The 20,403-nt window shown below is 38.6% G+C and overlaps 2 non-coding genes across 2 annotated transcripts; one reads left to right on the top strand and one right to left on the bottom strand.

The window, feature by feature from the left end:
* Positions 1-5,122: 5,122 nt before the first annotated feature.
* LOC145625938 (small nucleolar RNA R71) lies at positions 5,123-5,228 on the bottom strand. The gene has a single exon (XR_014110830.1). It is a non-coding gene; the product is annotated as a small nucleolar RNA R71 (small nucleolar RNA).
* Positions 5,229-14,922: 9,694 nt separating this feature from the next.
* Positions 14,923-15,029, top strand: LOC145625717 (small nucleolar RNA R71). The gene has a single exon (XR_014110624.1). It is a non-coding gene; the product is annotated as a small nucleolar RNA R71 (small nucleolar RNA).
* The last annotated feature ends 5,374 nt before the right edge of the window (positions 15,030-20,403 follow it).

The following is a 20,403-nucleotide window of genomic DNA, read 5'->3' as shown; positions in this document are numbered from 1 at the left end:
AAGAATTGGGGGTAAGTTGCCAGACTCCCAGGCCATAGCCTCTTAGAACTGCCTTCACCGCCTCGTGAAGTGGAAATCTTAGCCCAACCAGGAACGCCGCCTCATAACAGCCAAAGTACGCATTGGCGTTCCTCTCGTCATCTCTCCAAGAGACAATGCCTTCTGCAGGCGGGACCCGGATGCTATAATTTCCGACTAGGGGGCGCATAAGTTTTAAGTTTTCCAAGTTCTTGTCCATGTTTGCCCTGTCTTTGGCAGAGACGTGGATTTGGAAGGGGTCGTCCTTCTCACTCCATTTTTTCCTCTCCTCTACCTCACTATCCTCAAGCGGCGACATAGGCTCATCTCTGCTCTCGGAGCTGAATGCGGAGCTTTCCCAGGATGACTCCTCATCTTGCGAGCGGGGCATAGAGACGACCTCCTCACCGTCTCCATTATCGCACTCATCAAGGAATGAATCCCCAGGGGTTGAAGGGGCACCCGGGGGGACCTTTCAACAGCCGTCTGGTTTTCCCTACCAGACGTCTCCCCCGCATGCGGTTGCCTACCTGAGCCCTCGCTCCTATAGTCGGGATCTCTTGCCATCTGCATTTTTCGAGACATTGTGTCCTGCACAAACACATAGACGGTCGGATTCCAAGCATAAGGGTGGTCCCAACACCACGAGGCGGCACTCCTAGTCCTAGACTCAGCCGTGCCAGGTGACCGGCTGGACTCTAACCTATGCTGTGTCGTGTGTGTTGGTGATGCATTCATTTATTGCAAAGAATATATACAAGCGGGAAAAAAATGAAAAGTGCTGAGAGATACAGAGGTGGTACCTTTTAGAATTGATATCTGAAGGTAAGGCAGAACTGTCTGGGGCAGGCAGAAATGAGCTTGATTGCTTGCGCTTGACTCAAACGTGAAAGCAGACTCTCTCTCTCTAAGTTTATCTCTCTAAATTTTTTGTTAGCGTACTAAATAATGAGGGTAAACGGCTACATATAGGGGGTAAATTCAAGGGTACCTCCGTAATTTCCGCAGAAGGTGAATAGTTAAAATTTGGCGGTAAAATCACCCCCTAATGGAAGAGTGACAAATGTCACAGATGCCACGTCAGATGCCACGTCACACATGTGAGGAGCAAATGTTTGGGGTAATTTTACCCTGACACGTGGTCCACTTAGAAGGTGACATGTGTCACCTTAAGGTTAGTCCAAACTAAACCAATCCCTGTTTGACATGTGTCATCCCAAAGGAATGGAAAAATGGCGGCCTACATGGCCTAAATCCCGAGAAAGCTACAATGCGATGCAGCCCACCAATGATTAGGGCTTGATGACCTAATCAGGGGCACAATTCCCGAGTACCCTAAATAGGGAGATTTCCTCCATTTGGAGGTACGTTTTTCCATTTATTACACATTTACTCTTTGATAGAGACATCCTGAGCTTGGAATCCGAGCAGATCCCCACCTAAATTTCCGCACCTTTTTACTCCTATTTAAGTTACTAACTTGATCAATATTCTTGTTCAACCACCTGGAGTCTTCATTGTTTTGCAGGTACAGCTAACGCGAGGACCAGACTTTGTGACGTAACTCTCCCGAGGGACAAAAACACCCAAAACAATTCACATGACATAATCTCTTAGAATTTGAACTTTGGCTCACCTACTCATCATCCAGTCATCCGTACTAGTTTCCTAGTTGGTAGTGATGAAACACATAGAAATTTAGAATAGAATTTTACTAGTTCTATAGATTTACATCATTAAGATCAATATTCTTGTTCAACAAGTAAATGTAGCACCATTGTAATCAAGTCAAACCATGCATTTTCCAAGTTTCCAACATACTTTTCAACTTACTACACGGCTTATGTCTATTATATACACACCACAATTGTGTCACAATTTATTATCACAGAAAAACCTCGAAAATTATTTATCAAATTTATTGGAGTTGCAAGCTTTCATTATAGTTCATATATGGAGAAGTGTATGGAAGAAGGATTATTTTAGGGACGAATTTCAGGGACGAAACCTATTTTTCGCAAATTATTAACTTGAACCGAACTCGACTCGAACCCGAGAATGACCAGACTTGGAAATGACCCGATTTGATTATAACCCGCAAATTATTAACTTGAATCGAAGCCGACTTGAACCCGAGAATGACCCGACCTGATTATAACCCGTAAATAATTGACTAGAACCAAACCCGACTCGAATCCGAGAACGACCCTAACTCGTTTAAACCCGTAAAGACCCGAATTTAACCCGACATATTTTTCACCGACCCGAATGTAACCTAACCTTTTACTAACCCGACCGAAATACGACCCAAACCCGATAAGATGTATGACCCAACATGACCCGTCTTAAGCAGGACTCAAACCGAACCCGACTTACATATGTTATGACATTAACCCGTATTAACCCGACCAGAGATGACCCGACTCACACTAACCCGACTCAAACCCGACCCGTTTACCTGAATTGACAGCTCTAATCATAGATATTTTAATATAATAGCAAAGATAATAAAAGACAAGAATTTAAGATGTAATTACATTTTCATATAATAGCAAAGATAATAAAAGACAAGAATTTTAGCTGTAACTATAATTTTAAAACTAGTTCAATGAACATTAATAAGAATTTTACCTATAATTATATATAAAAAAAATAAATAAAAAGTTTCTCAAAATTGCCCTCTGATCTTTATATACTTATTATATACATTTGGTTATATGGTAATTGAAGAAAGAAAAAAAAAAAAGCAAACTGAAGTTAATGGTTGTTGAGTGTCCTTTATGGCACTCATTTGTTTCTCTTTAGGGTGGATTTCATGCTATTTTATAGCTCTTGTCTTTATCTTTTCCTTGACTTTACTCTTTATTTCTTTAGTTTGCATTTTCTTAGTTGAATTTCTATTTTTATGAATTTCTTGGTATATTTTGTTATTTTCTCTTTTATTTGCTTGTTTTCTTTCATTTTTCAGGTTAAGGTCGTTATCCAAAGATTCCTGAGGCCCCTTCCCAAGTTTGGCATTGATTAGGATGCCTAATGTTCTCCATTTGAAGCTCAAGCATATAGTAGTGCAAGTTATTAAAGACTTAAGGCCGTGCTTTCAAGCCGTGGGGGCACGAGTTCTCGTGTTGAACCCACAATCATGGAGTTTGGAAACTGCATGGTCCCGTGTTTATCAAGAGCATTGTGTGGAACACACGAGGAGCATCGACATGATTGTGAAGAGGGCTGCCCTGTTCCCAGGCGCGGGCGCGCGAGAGTATGGCGTGGTCACACGGCCTGGTGGTGCGGTCGCGCCTCACTTGGGTGCGGTCGCGCCTCACTTGGGTGCGGGCGTGCCTATCTGGGTCTCTATGTGGTACCAAGTTTTCCACAGCCGCGCTTCTTCTTGTTGTTGGTCGCGCCTATATGGGTTTATTTTGGACGATCTAACTAATTTCTCTTTTTTAGTTTTACTATGTATAGATTTTCATTCTATTTTTGGATGGAGTTTTTAAGAAAGTTTTTAGAAAGAGAATTATAATAGAAATTTTGGATCATTTTGTCGAGAGAGAAACTCTAGATTGTAGTGAGAGAAGTTCTTTATTGGTGATTAAAGATTGATGATTCTAAGCATTTTTTCCATTGAATTGAAGCAAGTTTGTAAGGATTTTTTTTAACTTTAATGCAATCTTTAGCTTATGATTTCAATTGTTTTGTTGATTGTTAAAGTTTGAATTGAATTTGTGATTGAATTATTTTTATTAAAATGATGATGATGAAATTGTTTTTTAGCTTAGTTTTGATCTTTATTTCCATGGATTGTGAGTAGTTTTCTTGTTAGGGGAATGGTAAAGCATATATGAGTAATGGATTGATGCTAATCGGGGGAAATTGTTTGAGTTGATGTAGTGATTAAATTGGTTGATTGATTAAGTGCATGTTTGTGATTTATTGAAGAGTAGCTAACTTTGATTGTTGCACTAGATTGCATTGTAAGTTCACATTGGTACGGAAAATTGATTTGTGGCTTGCTTTTGTCGATTGAGTTGGTTTGTGAAGTTCCTAGCTAGAGTCTCTCGTAGTTGGCGCTAGTTTGACCTCTAGGATATTAGCCTACCATACTCTCTTGATTTCTTAATTGTTTTTCCTTACAACACTCGACTTTGTCAATTCCAATTCCAATTAGTTGTATCCATTCCGAGTATATGTAGATCCTAAACCTTCGTGTTTGATATATTTGATTTCTTCTTGATTGTTTGATTGAGTTAGTATATACAAACCTTACTTCATCACTTCGAGATAGCTTAGCTTTAGCATTCACCTCCCATTCCTAGTGGTTCGACCCTCAACTTACTCCTATGCTAGGTATAAGGGTGTGTTGAGAGATTACAAATTTTGTTTGGCCAAGGAAATACTAGTTTCAACGACCTAGTCTCCACCCGCAACCAAAATGGCGCCGTTACTGGGGAATGGCGTAGTTGTTTGCTATTGCTGTTGAGTCTATTTCACTTAATTTCAAAAATACAAAAAGATTTTTCTCTTTAAGCTACATTTGTAGTCGTGCTATTGATATTTGCTTTAAGTTTTTTGTATGTTAGTTTAAGAGGAACGACTTTAGTGCCATTTGATCCGGAAATCATGAGAACAATAACAAGGATAAGGGTTGCTAATCGTTATTTGAGTCCAACCGCTCTAAGAGAGGAAATTCACCAAGGAAGAGGAGAGGAGGATTGAGTAAGCATCGGAGCTAATCCAGGAGTTGCTTTGAAGGAGTTAGGAACTCCCGACGCTTATAGATTTGAGAGTGGCATAGCTTCACCAACAACTCCCGCCAATGACTTTGAGATAAGGTTGACAATGATAACAATGATTGAACGAAGGAAATTTAGTGGTGCAAAGCATAAAAGCCCACTAAACCATCTTAAAGAGTTCGAGAAGTATTGTAATACCATCAAGGTCAATGGGGTTTCTCAAGAATTCAAAAGGCTCAAGCTATTTTCGTTTTCCCTAATCGGAAAGGCTTTGGAATGGTTGGACAAGAAAGTGAAACCTAATTCCCTGAGAACTTGGGATGAGGTTACTAAGGAGTTTCTTTCCCGTTTATATCCTCAAAAGAAGACCGGCGAGGCAAGAACTCTAATCCGAAGTTTCAAGCAAAAGCCTAGTGAGAGTTTGTATGAGTCTTGGGAAAGATACAAGGAGTATCAATGAGAATGTCCTCATCATGGAATTCTGACTTATCAAATCATACAAATTTTCTATGGACGATTAAGCCCTTAAGGGAAGTCGTATCTTGATGTCGGAGCCGGAGGCCCGATAATGAACAAGACCAAAGAAGATGTTGTAGACATAATTGAGGATATCTTGAGTGGCAAGAGAGAGTGCAATGAGATAGATTTGGTAGAGCTTGATGAGTGTTGTAGCGCATTGATTCACAATAACCTACCAAAGAAGATGAAACATCCAGGTAATTTCTCCATTCCTTGCAAAATCAAGAGTAAGTTTTTTGAAAATGCATTATGTGACTTAGGTGCTAGTGTTAGCATTATGCCTTAATCGGTGTTTAAGAAGCTTAATCTAGGAGAACTTCTTCCAGCGAACATGACCTTGAAATTGGTCGATAGATCCATTAAGTTCCATAAAGGAAGAGTTGAGGATGTTCCCCTTAGGATAGGTGGTTTCACAATTCCCGTAGATTTTATTGTGCTAGAAATTGAAGAGGATGACGACATTCCTATTATTCTAGGGAGACCGTTCTTAGCTACCTTGGGTGCTTTAATAGATGTTAAAGGAGGTTGTATCACTTTGAGAGTTGGTAATGAAAAAGAAAGTTTTAAGCTAAAACCGACGCATAAATCCTTGTCTTTTGTGAAAGGGATCATGAATTATAATTACCTTGGTTCATTGGATAATGTGTGTATGATTAATTCTTTAACTAACGGCGTTCATGATATTTTTTATGATGTGCTTGTGAAGTTTGATGGCATGAAAGTTAGTGAAGAAGAAAAGGAGCTTTCAAAGGCTATTGTCGAAGAGGTAATTGACATTCCACATTGGTTTGAGCTTTGTCCTCAAGAGGAGGAGGATGGTTCCAAGGAAGTGGATGGTGTTAACCCGTCTACAAGAAGGAACAAGGCCAAAAAGAAGGCAAGGGCTTCTAGGAAGAAGCGAATGAGATCGAAGTTGAAGAATGAGAAGGTTGTTTTAAAAGTTCAAGCAAATGATGTTTCATCTAGCAACAATGAGGAGTTGCAAAAAATTGAAGAGAAATTTTTACTTTCCGCCACTTTGAATAAGGTGGTGTCCTTTTACCCTCCATGATTTGAAGGAAGGGACGAGCTTTCGACCATAAGCAAGCGCTTTCCGGGAGGCAACCCGAAAATTTCTAACCTTTTCCTTTGATTTCTATTTTCTTAATTTTCTTTCTTTTTTTTTCTTTACTTTCACTTATTTTTCTTTTGGAATTGCAAGGTAAATTCATGGAAATGGAATAATTCAAATGAGCACGAGTAATGGATAGGTGTTTTGCGGTTTTTGATGTGATGTACGTTAGATTTTATCGAATTTTGAGGTAACAAGGGTAAGAAATATTAGTGAGGTAAGATAGGGAAATTTGAATAAAGTTTGAAGTTGGTGAGTTCATTGTGGTGCTATCATTATTTTAGAGATGTTGAACCCACATTTTTCATGTTTAGAAACTGCACATAACGCTGGGTTCAATTATCCCAGGATGATATTGAGCGAAGAGCTCACAGATGACCGCACCAAAGAAGCAAAAAAAAAAGTTGCTTAGCCTGTCTGGCAAGGGCGCTCCAGGGGCGGGCCCGGCCGCGCGCGACACAGGCGCGGGCGCGCACCCCTACAGCAGTTGCACCTTATTTTCTTCTTTCCCCTTTCTTTTCCTCATTCCTCCTTCTTGCCTATCACACTCGAACACACCCTTTACTCCCTCACTCTCTAACCGCACAAATCCTAACCCCTCACATCAAATTTCATCATATAATCAACCTAATTTCCATAAAAAATCATCAAGTCTTCCAACGTTTTCATCCTTTTCAACAAAAAATAAACTACTTCCATCCATTTCAATATTTAATCTCTCTCATTCGTTGTTGAAGCAAATTGGGGCTTTTTAGATTTTGAGGGAATTGGTGGTCAAAACTTGTTCAATCTTGTACCTTGTACGGTATAATCATCTTCTTTGACTCTTAATTGCATTATTATATCATATAGTTTCCAGTATTAGATTATTGATGGTTTTGAATACTAGTAGTATGAATCTTGGTGATTTTATTGATTAAAGTTGAATTTTGCATTGGATGATTATATATGTTGTTTGTTGATTGTTATTGCCTCACATTGTGTTGTTTGATGTTTTTGTAGCTAAATTGAGCATGATTGTTGAGAATTGTTCAGGTCGAATTTTTGGTAGTATGATATTGGTATTGTTGAGCATTGGTTATTGGTTTCATTGTGATTGGTGATTGGTTGGAAAGCAATTGTTGATTTAAATTGGTGGTGATTGTATAAATTTGATATTGGTTGATTTTGGTAGTGAGTTGTTGATTGACGGTGTTGGTAAAGGAGTGGATTGAGGCATCTTGAATTATTTGTTGGTATTTCTTGTGGTGTTTGTGGTGTATTGTGATTGGATTTTTGAGATAATATCTTCGGGAGATCACCATGTATAAACACATAAAAAGCGTTTTCAAGAAACGAAAGACCAATGTAACTATTGAAGAACCCGCTCCTTCCCCCTCTACCTCACAACCTCGCCAACCTACCCCTATGCCCAAATTACGAATGACCGACCCAATACAAAAGGCAAGGTACACCAACCGAAAAGATAACCGTTCCCTTAAACCTTCCTGACATTACTTCCAACCGGATATGATCAAGTTAAGTATTGATGAAGATCTAAGGGAATTGCTCAACAAGCTCCGTATGGGATCATTCGTGAGCCGAAGTTTCCGTACTTATGTTCAACCTACTTTGGAGTATTAGCTACGGTTGATCTTGTTGTAGTTAAGGGCGGATACTACCGAGTTCGATTTAAACTTTTCAACATCCATTTTGATTAATCTCTTAAAGAGTTCAATGTGGCTCTTGACTTCGATCCAAACTCAGATATTTTGTATCCCGAGCTCTTTTTTAATAATGAGTGTGATCAAAACTCATGGTGTGGTGACTTATCAGGGTGTGGTGACTTTGTGAAATTGTATGCAAAGATTAGTAAGGTGTACCAACCCTGTCTCCGAGTTCTCCATAGGCTTTTGGGGTATACGGTTTTTCTGAAGCAAGAGTTGGGTAAAATGAGTCAGTTGGAGTTTCGGATTCTTTTGGTGGATACTCGTGAGGAGTACCGAGGTTGCTTTAATTTGGGGTACACCTTTGTGAAGTATTTCCAAGGATTGCAATTAAGATAGGGAATCCGACGAGATTCCTTGTAGTAGCATGGTCACAAGGCTAGTGACCAACCTTGAGCTCGGTCATTATTTGTTGTCTTGCACTCCGGTGGGGGATATTGATTCTCTATACCTTGACATCAAGAAATGGAAGCAAATTCAGTTTTTAGCAATGAACGATGATGACGTTGTGTTTTATTAGCTTAGGGAGAACATGCATTGGTGCTATCTCCCTATCCCCTCCTTGACTTCTCTCCACCGCGAGAATGTGGCGAACATTTGGCATATCCCCTTGAGTCACCGCCCTCCCTACTATGATGATGATGAAGAGATGGGTGAAGAAAAAGAAGAAGAAGAGCCGCAACAACAACAACAACATCATCATCATCAACAACAATAACAACAACAACAACAACATCATCATCATCAAGAACAACAACACCAATTTGCTAGCTCCGACTTGAATGCCCTTGATCGGGATTAATAGGTCGTTGGTTCTACTAACCCTAATCAAATTAACAATTTATAATGCCTAAACTTACACTAAACTAGTTAGTGGCAAGTAAAGGGTCGAACCACTAAGGAAGCTCACTCGTCCAACATCAATATCACTAATGCAAGAGTCAAGAGGGGAAATGTTTTTGTTGATATATTGGATAAAAAGCACTAAAACTACGAATAAGCAAAGATAAAGATGAATAAAATCAATAGAAAATTACGCTAGGGATTTGGGGGTGTCAAACATGACTAGAAAGAGGAGAATAACGGTGATTATCATGAAACATATGCCAAAGAACACAAGGTCCTACCTAAACAATTCATTCTCATGCAATAGTCTAGGCAAATCAATGAAAGAAGTCCATGCTAGTTAGGATCATTCTCATGCATCCTATTAGACACAAGCAAATCAAGAGAATAAAGAAACACAATTCATAAAACTCAATTTTAACAACTCATTCTCATGCAATCATTAAAATAGAGGTGATCTTAATCTAGTTCAAATCACTTTCATGCATTTAAACTAGAGGGAAATCAAATAAAGTGTAACAATAATCTCAAGCCATCAAAAATCATATCTTTCATCAATTTAAGGCATGTATTCAATCCAACCATCATCATTAATCCAACATTCAACACATATTTTCCACCCCCTTCCCCTAGCTAAGAAATTAGCCTAGAGAAGAGAGATTAAACATAATAGCAAAACCAAAAATAAATTCAAGAAACGCAAAACAAAACATGATTAAGAACAATGAAAACAATAATAAATAGATAAACTAAAAGGATAACAAAAATAAGCAACAATAAAGCAAATAAATAAAGCTAAAGGAAAGGATTAGAGATTACTAGAGAGAGGATTAATGAAAGATGAAAACTTGAAGGAATTGCTTGATTGGAAATTAAACTTGACCAAAAATTGATTCCTTGGAAGAAAATTGAGCAATAATCTACTTTATCTCTCTAAAAACTATCTAATCTAACCCTAAGAGAGAGAAGCTCTCCTAAACTAACTAAGAAAATAGCATAATGGCCTCCACCCTAATTACCCCAAAAATGGGTATTTATATACAAGCTATGAAAATAAAAGAAAAGAGAAAATGAAATGGAAAATAAAATAAAACAAACAAAAGAAAAAAGAAAAAGGAAATAGAAAAGGAAAATAAAAGTAAAATTAAAAGAAATTAAAATCCCAAAAGCCCCAAAATCCCATCAGACCCGATTTCCCCTTCTCTTCTTCCTTAAATTCCCTACTCTTGATTTCATCATCAACATCACCACCACGCATTATCAACGGCTCAAATCGAAACACCATCATCACCGACATCTTCATCAACCAGCAAATCAATCAAGGCCGTTAAATTTTTATTAAAACTCGCGTGAGAAGCTCGTGATTGACCCACAATTGCGCGCCCGTACAGACATCGCACAGAGGTCGCGCAAACTCACTGCCTCGACTCTGAATTTGGACTCCAATTGTGTGCGCCTTCTGACAGGGTTGCGCGGCCGCGGAGGAGGCTTGAGATGGTATGAGTTGCGTGGCTATGAGGTGAGTAATTTGATGGTGATTTGGGTGGTTGTTGTTGATTGGAGGTGGTAATTGTTGGCAGTTTGGTGGCGAAATGGGAGGTGACGGTGGTGTTGGTGGTTTAATTGGGAGGCGTAGCAGGTGTTGCGGGCTGGTCGTTGTTGTGGGGTTGCACGATGGTTGTGGTGTTGGTTTCGGTGATGCTGGGCTGTGAGAACGGCTGATGGTTGGATTGGGGTGATCGGCGGTGGTTGAAATTGGTGCTGTTGGAGTTGTTATTGCAGATTGTTGTTGCAGATGGTGTTGGTGTTTGTTGTTGTAGCTGTTGGTGTTGCGTGGTGGTGTGTTGCTGGTGGGAGCAGGGGAAGTGCAGGGGAGGTTGTGTGTTGTTGCTGTTGTGTTGTGGTGTAGGGTAAGGTGATTGTGTGGTGAAGGATAACAGGGCAGCAGCTAGGGTGTTGCTTGGAAGCTTGTGAATTGTGCTCGAACCTTGGACCCCGAACACAAACTTGACTTTGAAACCCGGAACACCTACAACCAAAAACAACACGAGGGGAAATCGAAAGATAAAATAAAATAAAATAAAATAAGATAAATAAAGTAAAATAAAATAAAATAAAATGCTAAAACTAAAGAAATAATAAAATAAAATAAAATAAAATAAACTAGAAACTAGAAACTGAAAAAAAATAAATAAAATGAGAGAAGCGGGAAATTATTAACTAAAACTACAAAAATAAACTAAAAACTAATAAAAAGGGCAAAAATACACAAAATAAAGATAAAAGACGAGAATAAGAAAATAATAGAAATAAAGGATAAAATGGTGAAATTATTAGAAAATAAGCCGGAATACGACTCAATAAACACCCTAAAAGTGACATAAAAGTCACTTATCAAACTCCCCCAAGCTAACCTTTTGCTCGTCCTCGAGCAAATTAACATAAAACACGGGAGAAGGAGAATGATTTATTCAAGCAAAGCTAAGACACTAAAGGAGACAAGAATGTACACTAACTCACTTTCGTAGGAATCACGGTCAATTTTAGCAACTAAAGACAAGCCCTTTAAACCCCTAAATTGCCCTAGAGGACGAGTGTGCTCTCGTGAGGGTGTCCTAAGAGTTTAACCCACAACTCTAAACAAAACCAAGGCAAAACAAAAAGAAAAAGAAAAGCAAAAACAAAAAGCAAGCACAACCACGACCAACATGACATGACAAGGCTTAAGGAAACCAAACAAGCTTTTAGATAGAAAATGCTCCATTTGGACTCAAAACATAGAGATATGCACCAAAGAATGCTCACCTTTCTTAATTAAATGAGGGAATAAACGTTCCAAGATGCTCATGGTTGAAAGAGACAAACCTAAGCTAAGCATAGAGAACTAATGATTTCACTCTCCGCCCTAGCCCCATCCAAGACGGTCCACGCTCTCTCCACTAGCTTCAAATCATCCCTTAGTTAGCTCCTCATGATTCCTCGAGGGAATCGGAAAAAGAATTTTTTATGTGGAATCATAAGGTCATCCCGACATCTCAACTATGCATACTCTCTCCATAGGGTTGAAATCTATCTCCCTCCACCGGTCATTGACCTCACCCCTCTAAAGTCAAAGGGTCTTTACTAGGGTTGTAACGTAAGGCTAAGGGTCAAGGCGGGGCAACAATTTGAAAATTTTGGTGATATTTCCTAAGTGAAGCAAAAGGGTGATCAAACCTCAAAAACAAACTCAAGAAATCACCAAACATCAAACAAAAAAAAACAATAATGCCATCTCCCCCAAGCTTATTCGACACCCACACTCAATAAAAACAAAAACGACGTAACGCTCCCCCCCAAGCTTGAACAAAGCATTGTCCTCAATGCTAAAGCTAGGGAAGAAAACGAAACCAAACTAGTTTAGTTTTTTTTTTTTTTTTTTTTTTTTTTTTTTTCCTTGCCTTTTTTTTTTAAACTTTGGACGGCTTTTTCTTAACATTTGCTTTGTTACAAACAATATATACAATTTACTTTCTTGCTTGGTGCAAAGAGCATAATACTTTCTCATTTTATTACAACACTAAACAAACTCTTAAACCGAAATGCTTCACAAACTAAGGGATAGGGAAACGAAAGGTCATAAGGCTTGTAATTTGGCTCATAATCAAGAAAGGGAATAGGCTCAAAGGGTTGGCAAGAGGAGCAAATGAAAAATAAGAACAAAATAAGTAACAAAACAAAAAGAAGATAAAGAAAAAAGAGAAAAATGGTGCCCTTTTCCTCCCCTAGAGTTGCTTGGTCACGATCTTGGGAGCTAGAGAACAACACAAGGATTAAGTTATGCATAGTTAAGGATCCTAAATGCCGCTCACAAGAATGATGAAGGCTAGAACAAATGACGCTCACACGGGATAAGAAATAAGCAAATACCAACCAAGGGAATCCTATTCACCATAGAGAGCAACACCATCTTACCACTTTCCCGTGAACTAGTGGTTCAAACGTCCTCAAGAGTTCTAAATCGGGCTACCTTAGCTTACAATGTGTCTAATTCAACCTTAAGCACTCTCAAACCGTGTAAACCCTCATCAACTAGGAAGATAAGCATTCAAAGACACATCATCATGAAAGGCACACAAATCCAAATGAATGAGCAATTCCAAATTAAAATAATTTCAACTCGTCATAGCCATGTTTGTCATATAAAAAGGGAAAAACAACACAAAAACAAGAGGAAGAAATAAAAAGGTTCACAAATGAGGCATGTAATTCAAGTAAATCCCAATCGTCATACAAATGACCGTTGATAACAACATCAACGATCCCAGGTTCCTTAGAACCAATGCAAACAACCTCGAACCATTCAACTTCTTCCTAAACTAACCTTAAACTAAGCACTCAAAGAAAAATTAAAAGAGTGAAAACAAGAAAGGTCTCACTGAGAGGTTGGCTTAAAAGAATAATGGAGCATAAAATCGAGTTCACCAAATGTCACTCCGCTCCAAGCTTCCAAAATGCAACCTACAAGGCAAGACAAGACATAAAAGAAAACATTAAAAGAAAACAAAGAAAGAAAACAAAAAAGAAAAAGAAAGGGGGGGGGGGGAAAGGGTATAAATCCTCCGGGTTGCCTCCCGGAAAGCGCTTGTTTATGGTCTCTAGCTTGACCCTTCACCTCCTTCAAGGTGGAATAAAGAACATCACCCTCATCAACTTGAGGAGTGAATCATAGATGCCCCCAAGCTTGAGAACTAGCACTCCTTGAGGTCTCAAATCACCACAAGGGAAAGGAGGGAATGAATCAAGAGCCAATGGTGGCTCATCTTTTCTTTTTCTCTTCTTCTTGTCGTTTCTTCTTCTTTTTTCTCTCTTCTTTCTTTTCCTTCTAAAAGGGCGATGAAGCTTGGAATCCTCGATATTAGGAAGGGTAACCTCACCTTCCTCAAGAGAGCCTTCAAACCAAGCGGGAACTTCAAGAAAGTCATCATACCTCATTGTCACCTTACCATCACATGGATGTAAGCTCTCATTATCCATCACACCATCGACCACATCAACTCTACATACGCTCACCGCCATAGGGCTCTTCAAAACAACATTCTCAACTAGCCTACAAGGGAAGGGAACCGGGCCTTCAAACTTGCTTGGTTCACTAAAATCTAATGACTCCTCATTTTGTTCTTGAACCTTCTTCTCAACCACATCCTCCACAACCTTGCCTTCCTTACTTTCATCCTCCTTGCAAGTTTCGAGATGATAAGCATATGAAGGGTTAGTAGATGATTGTAAGGGGAGTTTTGCGGTTAAATGGAGAGAAGAAATGTTGGCTAGTTGGGAGTCAACAACTTCATTGTGAGATTTGATCTCTTGGAATTGTTGAGTGAGAATTTGACGTTGTTGAAGAATTTGGGTTTGTGTGTGGTCGGGTGGTGATTGTTCTTCATACTCTTGAGGATTTTGGTCATGATGTTGACCTTGAAAGATCCCCATTTGGATGTAAGGGTAAGAAAAATTTTCGGTTAGAGGATTGAAAAGAGGTTCATCTTGGAGGTAGGAGTTTTCTTGTTTTGGAGGTTGTTGAAGTTGTTGAGATTGAGCTTGGGTTACAAACTCTTCTTCCCTCAAAGTCAAAGCCTCACCTTGCTTGGGATTGAACTCTCTACAATACGATGCATCATGATCCGTCCCACCACAACAACCACATGAGAAATCAATGATTTGTGACGGTTTTGAACCCAAACCTACACTTGAGTTCAACTTGGAAAGACCTTCATTCAAGAGTTCAACTATGTGCTTAAGTTGACCGACTTTCTCCAACTCATAAAGATCACCTTGCTTTCCTTGGGACCTTCTTTGACCTCCCCAAGAATAGCTAGTAGCCACCTCTTCAATTATAGCTTCAACTTGGCTTTGAGGGATCTTAATCAATTGGCCACCGGCACCCGCATCTAGATTGGTTCTTAAAATTGGCTCTAAGCCATAATAAAAGAATCTCATGAGCAAATTATGGTTGAATCCATGGTTAGGACATGCTCTAATCATATCCTTAAACCTTTCCCATGCTTCCCCAAGAGTTTCATCCGGTTCTTGCTCAAAAGAAGCTATCTTCCTCCTCATTTTTGCGGTTTGCTCATCGGAAATGAACCTCTTGAGAAAGGCCTTCGCAACATCTTTCCATGTGGTGAGAGAGTTGGGCTTCAAAAGCTTGAGCCATTTCTTTGCTCTTCCGGTGAGAGATTGCCGAAAGAGATGCATACAAATGTAATCTTGGCTCACTTCATTTGTTTGCATCATTGCACACAACTCAAGGAATCGGTCCAAATGCTCAATGGGGTCTTCACTTGCACTTCCGGAAAATTGCTCAACTTGTACCATCCTAGCATATTGTGGATGGATTGTGAAATTAGACTCGGTGGTTGGGAGAAGTATACCACTCGTGAGCTCATAGACTTCCGGATTTCCAAACTCCCTAAAAAGAAGGTCATCCTCTTGTCTTGCCATATCTCTCTTTGAATACAACAAAGCTAAGCACACGATTAGCAATGACAAGTAGGATTAAAAAAAGCAAAATAATAAAAAGAAAGCAAATAAAATGACTCTAACAATAGCAAAAATAATTGCTAAACAAGCCGCTTCCCCGGCAACGGCGCCAAAATTTGATCGGGATTAATAGGTCGTTGGTTCTACTAACCCTAATCAAATTAACAATTTATAATGCCTAAACTTACACTAAACTAGTTAGTGGCAAGTAAAGGGTCGAACCACTAAGGAAGCTTACTCGTCCAACATCAATATCACTAACGCAAGAGTCAAGAGGGGAAATGTTTTTGTTGATATATTGGATAAAAAGCACTAAAACTACGAATAAGCAAAGATAAAGATGAATAAAATCAATAGAAAATTACGCTAGGGATTCGGGGGTGTCAAACATGACTAGAAAGAGGAGAATAACGGTGATTATCATGAAACATATGCCAAAGAACACAAGGTCCTACCTAAACAATTCATTCTCATGCAATAGTCTAGGCAAATCAATGAAAGAAGTCCATGCTAGTTAGGATCATTCTCATGCATCCTATTAGACACAAGCAAATCAAGAGAATAAAGAAACACAATTCATAAAACTCAATTTTAACAACTCATTCTCATGCAATCATTAAAATAGAGGTGATCTTAATCTAGTTCAAATCACTTTCATGCATTTAAACTAGAGGGAAATCAAATAAAGTGTAACAATAATCTCAAGCCATCAAAAATCATATCTTTCATCAATTTAAGGCATGTATTCAATCCAACCATCATCATTAATCCAACAATCAACACATATTTTCCACCCCCTTCCCCTAGCTAAGAAATTAGCCTAGAGAAGAGAGATTAAACATAATAGCAAAACCAAAAATAAATTCAAGAAACACAAAACAAAACATGATTAAGAACAATGAAAACAATAATAAATAGATAAACTAAAAGGATAACAAAAATAAGCAACAATAAAGCAAATAAATAAAGCTAAAGCAAAGGATTAGAGATTACTAGAGAGAGGATTAATGAAAGATGAAAACTTGAAGGAATTGCTTGATTGGAAATTAAACTTGACCAAAAATTGACTCCTTGGAAGAAAATTGAGCAATAATCTACTTTATCTCTCTAAAAACTATCTAATCTAACCCTAAGAGAGAGAAGCTCTCCTAAACTAACTAAGAAAATAGCATAATGGCCTCCTCCCTAATTACCCCAAAAATGGGTATTTATATACAAGCTATGAAAATAAAAGAAAAGAGAAAATGAAATGGAAAATAAAATAAAACAAACAAAAGAAAAAAGAAAAAGGAAATAGAAAAGGAAAATAAAAGTAAAATTAAAAGAAATTAAAATCCCAAAAGCCCCAAAATCCCATCAGACCCGATTTCCCCTTCTCTTCTTCCTTAAATTCCCTACTCTTGATTTAATCATCAACATCACCACCACGCATTATCAACGGCTCAAATCGAAACACCATCATCACCGACATCTTCATCAACCAGCAAATCAATCAAGGCCGTTAAATTTTTATTAAAACTCGCGTGAGAAGCTCGTGATTGACCCACAATTGCGCGCCCGTACAGACATCGCACAGAGGTCGCGCAAACTCACTGCCTCGACTCTGAATTTGGACTCCAATTGTGTGCGCCTTCTGACAGGGCTGCGCGGCCGCGGAGGAGGCTTGAGATGGTATGAGTTGCGTGGCTATGAGGTGAGTAATTTGGTGGTGATTTGGGTGGTTGTTGTTGATTGGAGGTGGTAATTGTTGGCAGTTTGGTGGCGAAATGGGAGGTGACGGTGGTGTTGGTGGTTTAATTGGGAGGCGTAGCAGGTGTTGCGGGCTGGTCGTTGTTGTGGGGTTGCACGATGGCTGTGGTGTTGGTTTCGGTGATGCTGGGCTGTGAGAACGGCTGATGGTTGGATTGGGGTGATCGGCGGTGGTTGAAATTGGTGCTGTTGGAGTTGTTATTGCAGATTGTTGTTGCAGATGGTGTTGGTGTTTGTTGTTGTAGCTGTTGGTGTTGCGTGGTGGTGTGTTGCTGGTGGGAGCAGGGGAAGTGCAGGGGAGGTTGTGTGTTGTTGCTGTTGTGTTGTGGTGTAGGGTAAGGTGATTGTGTGGTGAAGGATAACAGGGCAGCAGCTAGGGTGTTGCTTGGAAGCTTGTGAATTGTGCTTGAACCTTGGACCCCGAACACAAACTTGACTTTGAAACCCGGAACACCTACAACCAAAAACAACACGAGGGGAAATCGGAAGATAAAATAAAATAAAATAAAATAAGATAAATAAAGTAAAATAAAATAAAATAAAATGCTAAAACTAAAGAAATAATAAAATAAAATAAAAAAAAAATAAACTAGAAACTTGAAACTAAAAAAAAATAAATAAAATGAGAGAAGCGGGAAATTATTAACTAAAACTACAAAAATAAACTAAAAACTAATAAAAAGGGCAAAAATACACAAAATAAAGATAAAAGACGAGAATAAGAAAATAATAGAAATAAAGGATAAAATGGTGAAATTATTAGAAAATAAGCCGGAATACGACTCAATAAACACCCTAAAAGTGACATAAAAGTCACTTATCAGCCCTTAATGCTCAAATTAAGGGCATGCCAATCGGGTTGGAGGGCATGTAAGATCAAGACTTTGAGGCCCTCTACTCTCAAATGAGGGGAATTTCGGAGATGTAACAAGATATGTATCTCCAAGAACAACATTTATATGATGCGGGTTTTAACTGGGGAGACATCACTCCCACGGTTAACTACTCTAACTTTCCACCCAACATGGTCCTATACCATCTTTTGGGGGTGATGGGGTACCTACGTACCCATATTGGCAAGGACCCCCTTGGGTCAAACACCGAGACTCGCTCATTTCCCGATGAGCACGGTAACTATGATTACCGTGTTCTCGGTGGGAGCGACCATAGGGGTGATCCTAACTACCCTTATGTGCACCCCGAGCACCCACTACCGCTCGCCTTGCCCGAGCAATTCACTCCGCTTGCCCTTTGGCAACAACATAACTTTAGGGGGTATTATGGTTTGCCACCCGGGTACACTGGGGGATAGGATCCTCATGGTCCCCCATCCGGGTTTTCCTATGATGGGGATGACAATGATGGCTCCGAGACGAGTGGTAGTGGTAGCTAGTTCCCTCATTTTTTTGTCGTTTGCCTCCATCCCTTATCTTAGGTGTGCTTCCTTTGTATTGATGGGATGTTGAGATGTATCTATAATTATCTTGGGGGAAATTTACTTATCTTAGGGGTTTGTCTCGATGGCCAATTTGTTGTTGAAGCTTTCCTTGTTTCTTTTGCCTCTTTGTATGATGGTCTCTATCTTGGTCTCTTTTTGATGGTGTTTGTTCTTTCATGCCTATTTCTATCATTCTTGATCTTATTGTTGTGGTGATTTTTCCTTGATGATTATTCTAGACACCCAATTGTGTCTCCCCAAAACCAAATCCAGTGATGAATACCTTTCGCGTTGAATTATAATCAAATGAAGTGAAAGTGTGAAAAGTCTAGTGTTGCGGTTAGTTTTTATTAAAAAAACTTTCTTTCTGCTTTCGAAAACCTGCTCAATTTTATGAAAATAGCCAGTAGAGTTTAGTTTATTCCATGACAAGGGTCCAACAATAATGTAGTTGGATGGGGTTCGAAGAGAGCTTTACAACGATTTATTATAATCTCAATTCTAATGAATAATGAGGAAGTTATGGTGAAAATACTAAACTGGGCCCTGTTTGTTTCTTAAATGCGGCCCAATGATCTAGAGGACGGCCTATTATTATTTATTATTCCTAAATCTATTAGGATTGATTAAAGTCTTTTAGAATAACCTAGAAGGTTCTTTTAAATCCTAATGAAGTTAGGATTCATAATTATGTTTCAAAGAGTTTAAAATTGAATAAAACTACACCTTTTGAGAATCCTTATTTTGTACGAAATGGAATATAGTCAGATATTATTTTTGCGCCTTATAATCATTATCCAAATATTATATTTTGGATAGATCTTAAAATTATCTTTCCAATGATATAATATAATATTAATTCTGAGCTACAACGAAAAAGATATGAAAGGTATACGAAATTCTATCCAAAACTGACACCCTTTCACTATTTCGTCCATATCTTTTTTATCTACCAATGATTTAAATCATATTCTAATTGAGTTGGAAAGTAGACTTAAAGATCTTTCCGACAACATATTATCTGGAACAAAAGATATGATAAAAACAAAATCCGCAAAAAATTATCTTAGCATCGCCTGACAACAAGTTCGTCGCCTTGCGTTGCAGTGCAGCGCCTCGCGATGTACCTCGTCGCCTAGCGACGAGCTATGTCGTTGGCGACTGGATGAGTTTTATTTTGTTTCGAATTCTAACTCTTTTCTATCGATTTTCGGACTATTTTCTTATAAATAGGGTCTTTAGACCTCCGTTTTCAATCATCAACTCTCATCATCAATAACAATAATTCTCTAATTCTTCTCTCTCTCTAAGCTAAAGCTTATTCTCTCTCTCCCTCTTTCTAAACCAACCCTTTTACAAACACAATTCCTCATACATTAGCATTAGACACACCTAGCCAAGTTCGAAGTTACCTTCGCCCTAGACGTGAAAGGTTTGATATTTTTGAGGGTTTGGTCCGAAATCCAGTTTAAACTTTTTAACTCTTTCTTTCAATTATTGAATTTAATTGTTTTGATTTTAATATTTTTCTTGAAATTACTAACGCGCGTATTTTGTTATTAGAAAGAGGTACGAAGCATCGAAGTAATTACTTATTGAACTTTTGATATAGAAATCGTGTTTAGATTGTTATTTTGATTCCTAGTATGATGTTAGGATGTTTTATTGCTTGCTAGAATCATGTTTAGGGTAATAATTAAGTTTCTATTATCAATTATGATTTCTCCGATGCTTCCTATTTTCTTTTCTAATATCCTGTTAGTATCA

This window comes from Chenopodium album, chromosome 3 (genome assembly GCF_948465745.1).
Source record: "Chenopodium album chromosome 3, dcCheAlbu1.1, whole genome shotgun sequence".
NCBI classification, from domain to species: domain Eukaryota; kingdom Viridiplantae; phylum Streptophyta; class Magnoliopsida; order Caryophyllales; family Amaranthaceae; genus Chenopodium; species Chenopodium album.
The sequence above is the reverse complement of the archived record's forward strand: the minus strand, read 5'-3'. Positions and strand labels throughout refer to the sequence as shown.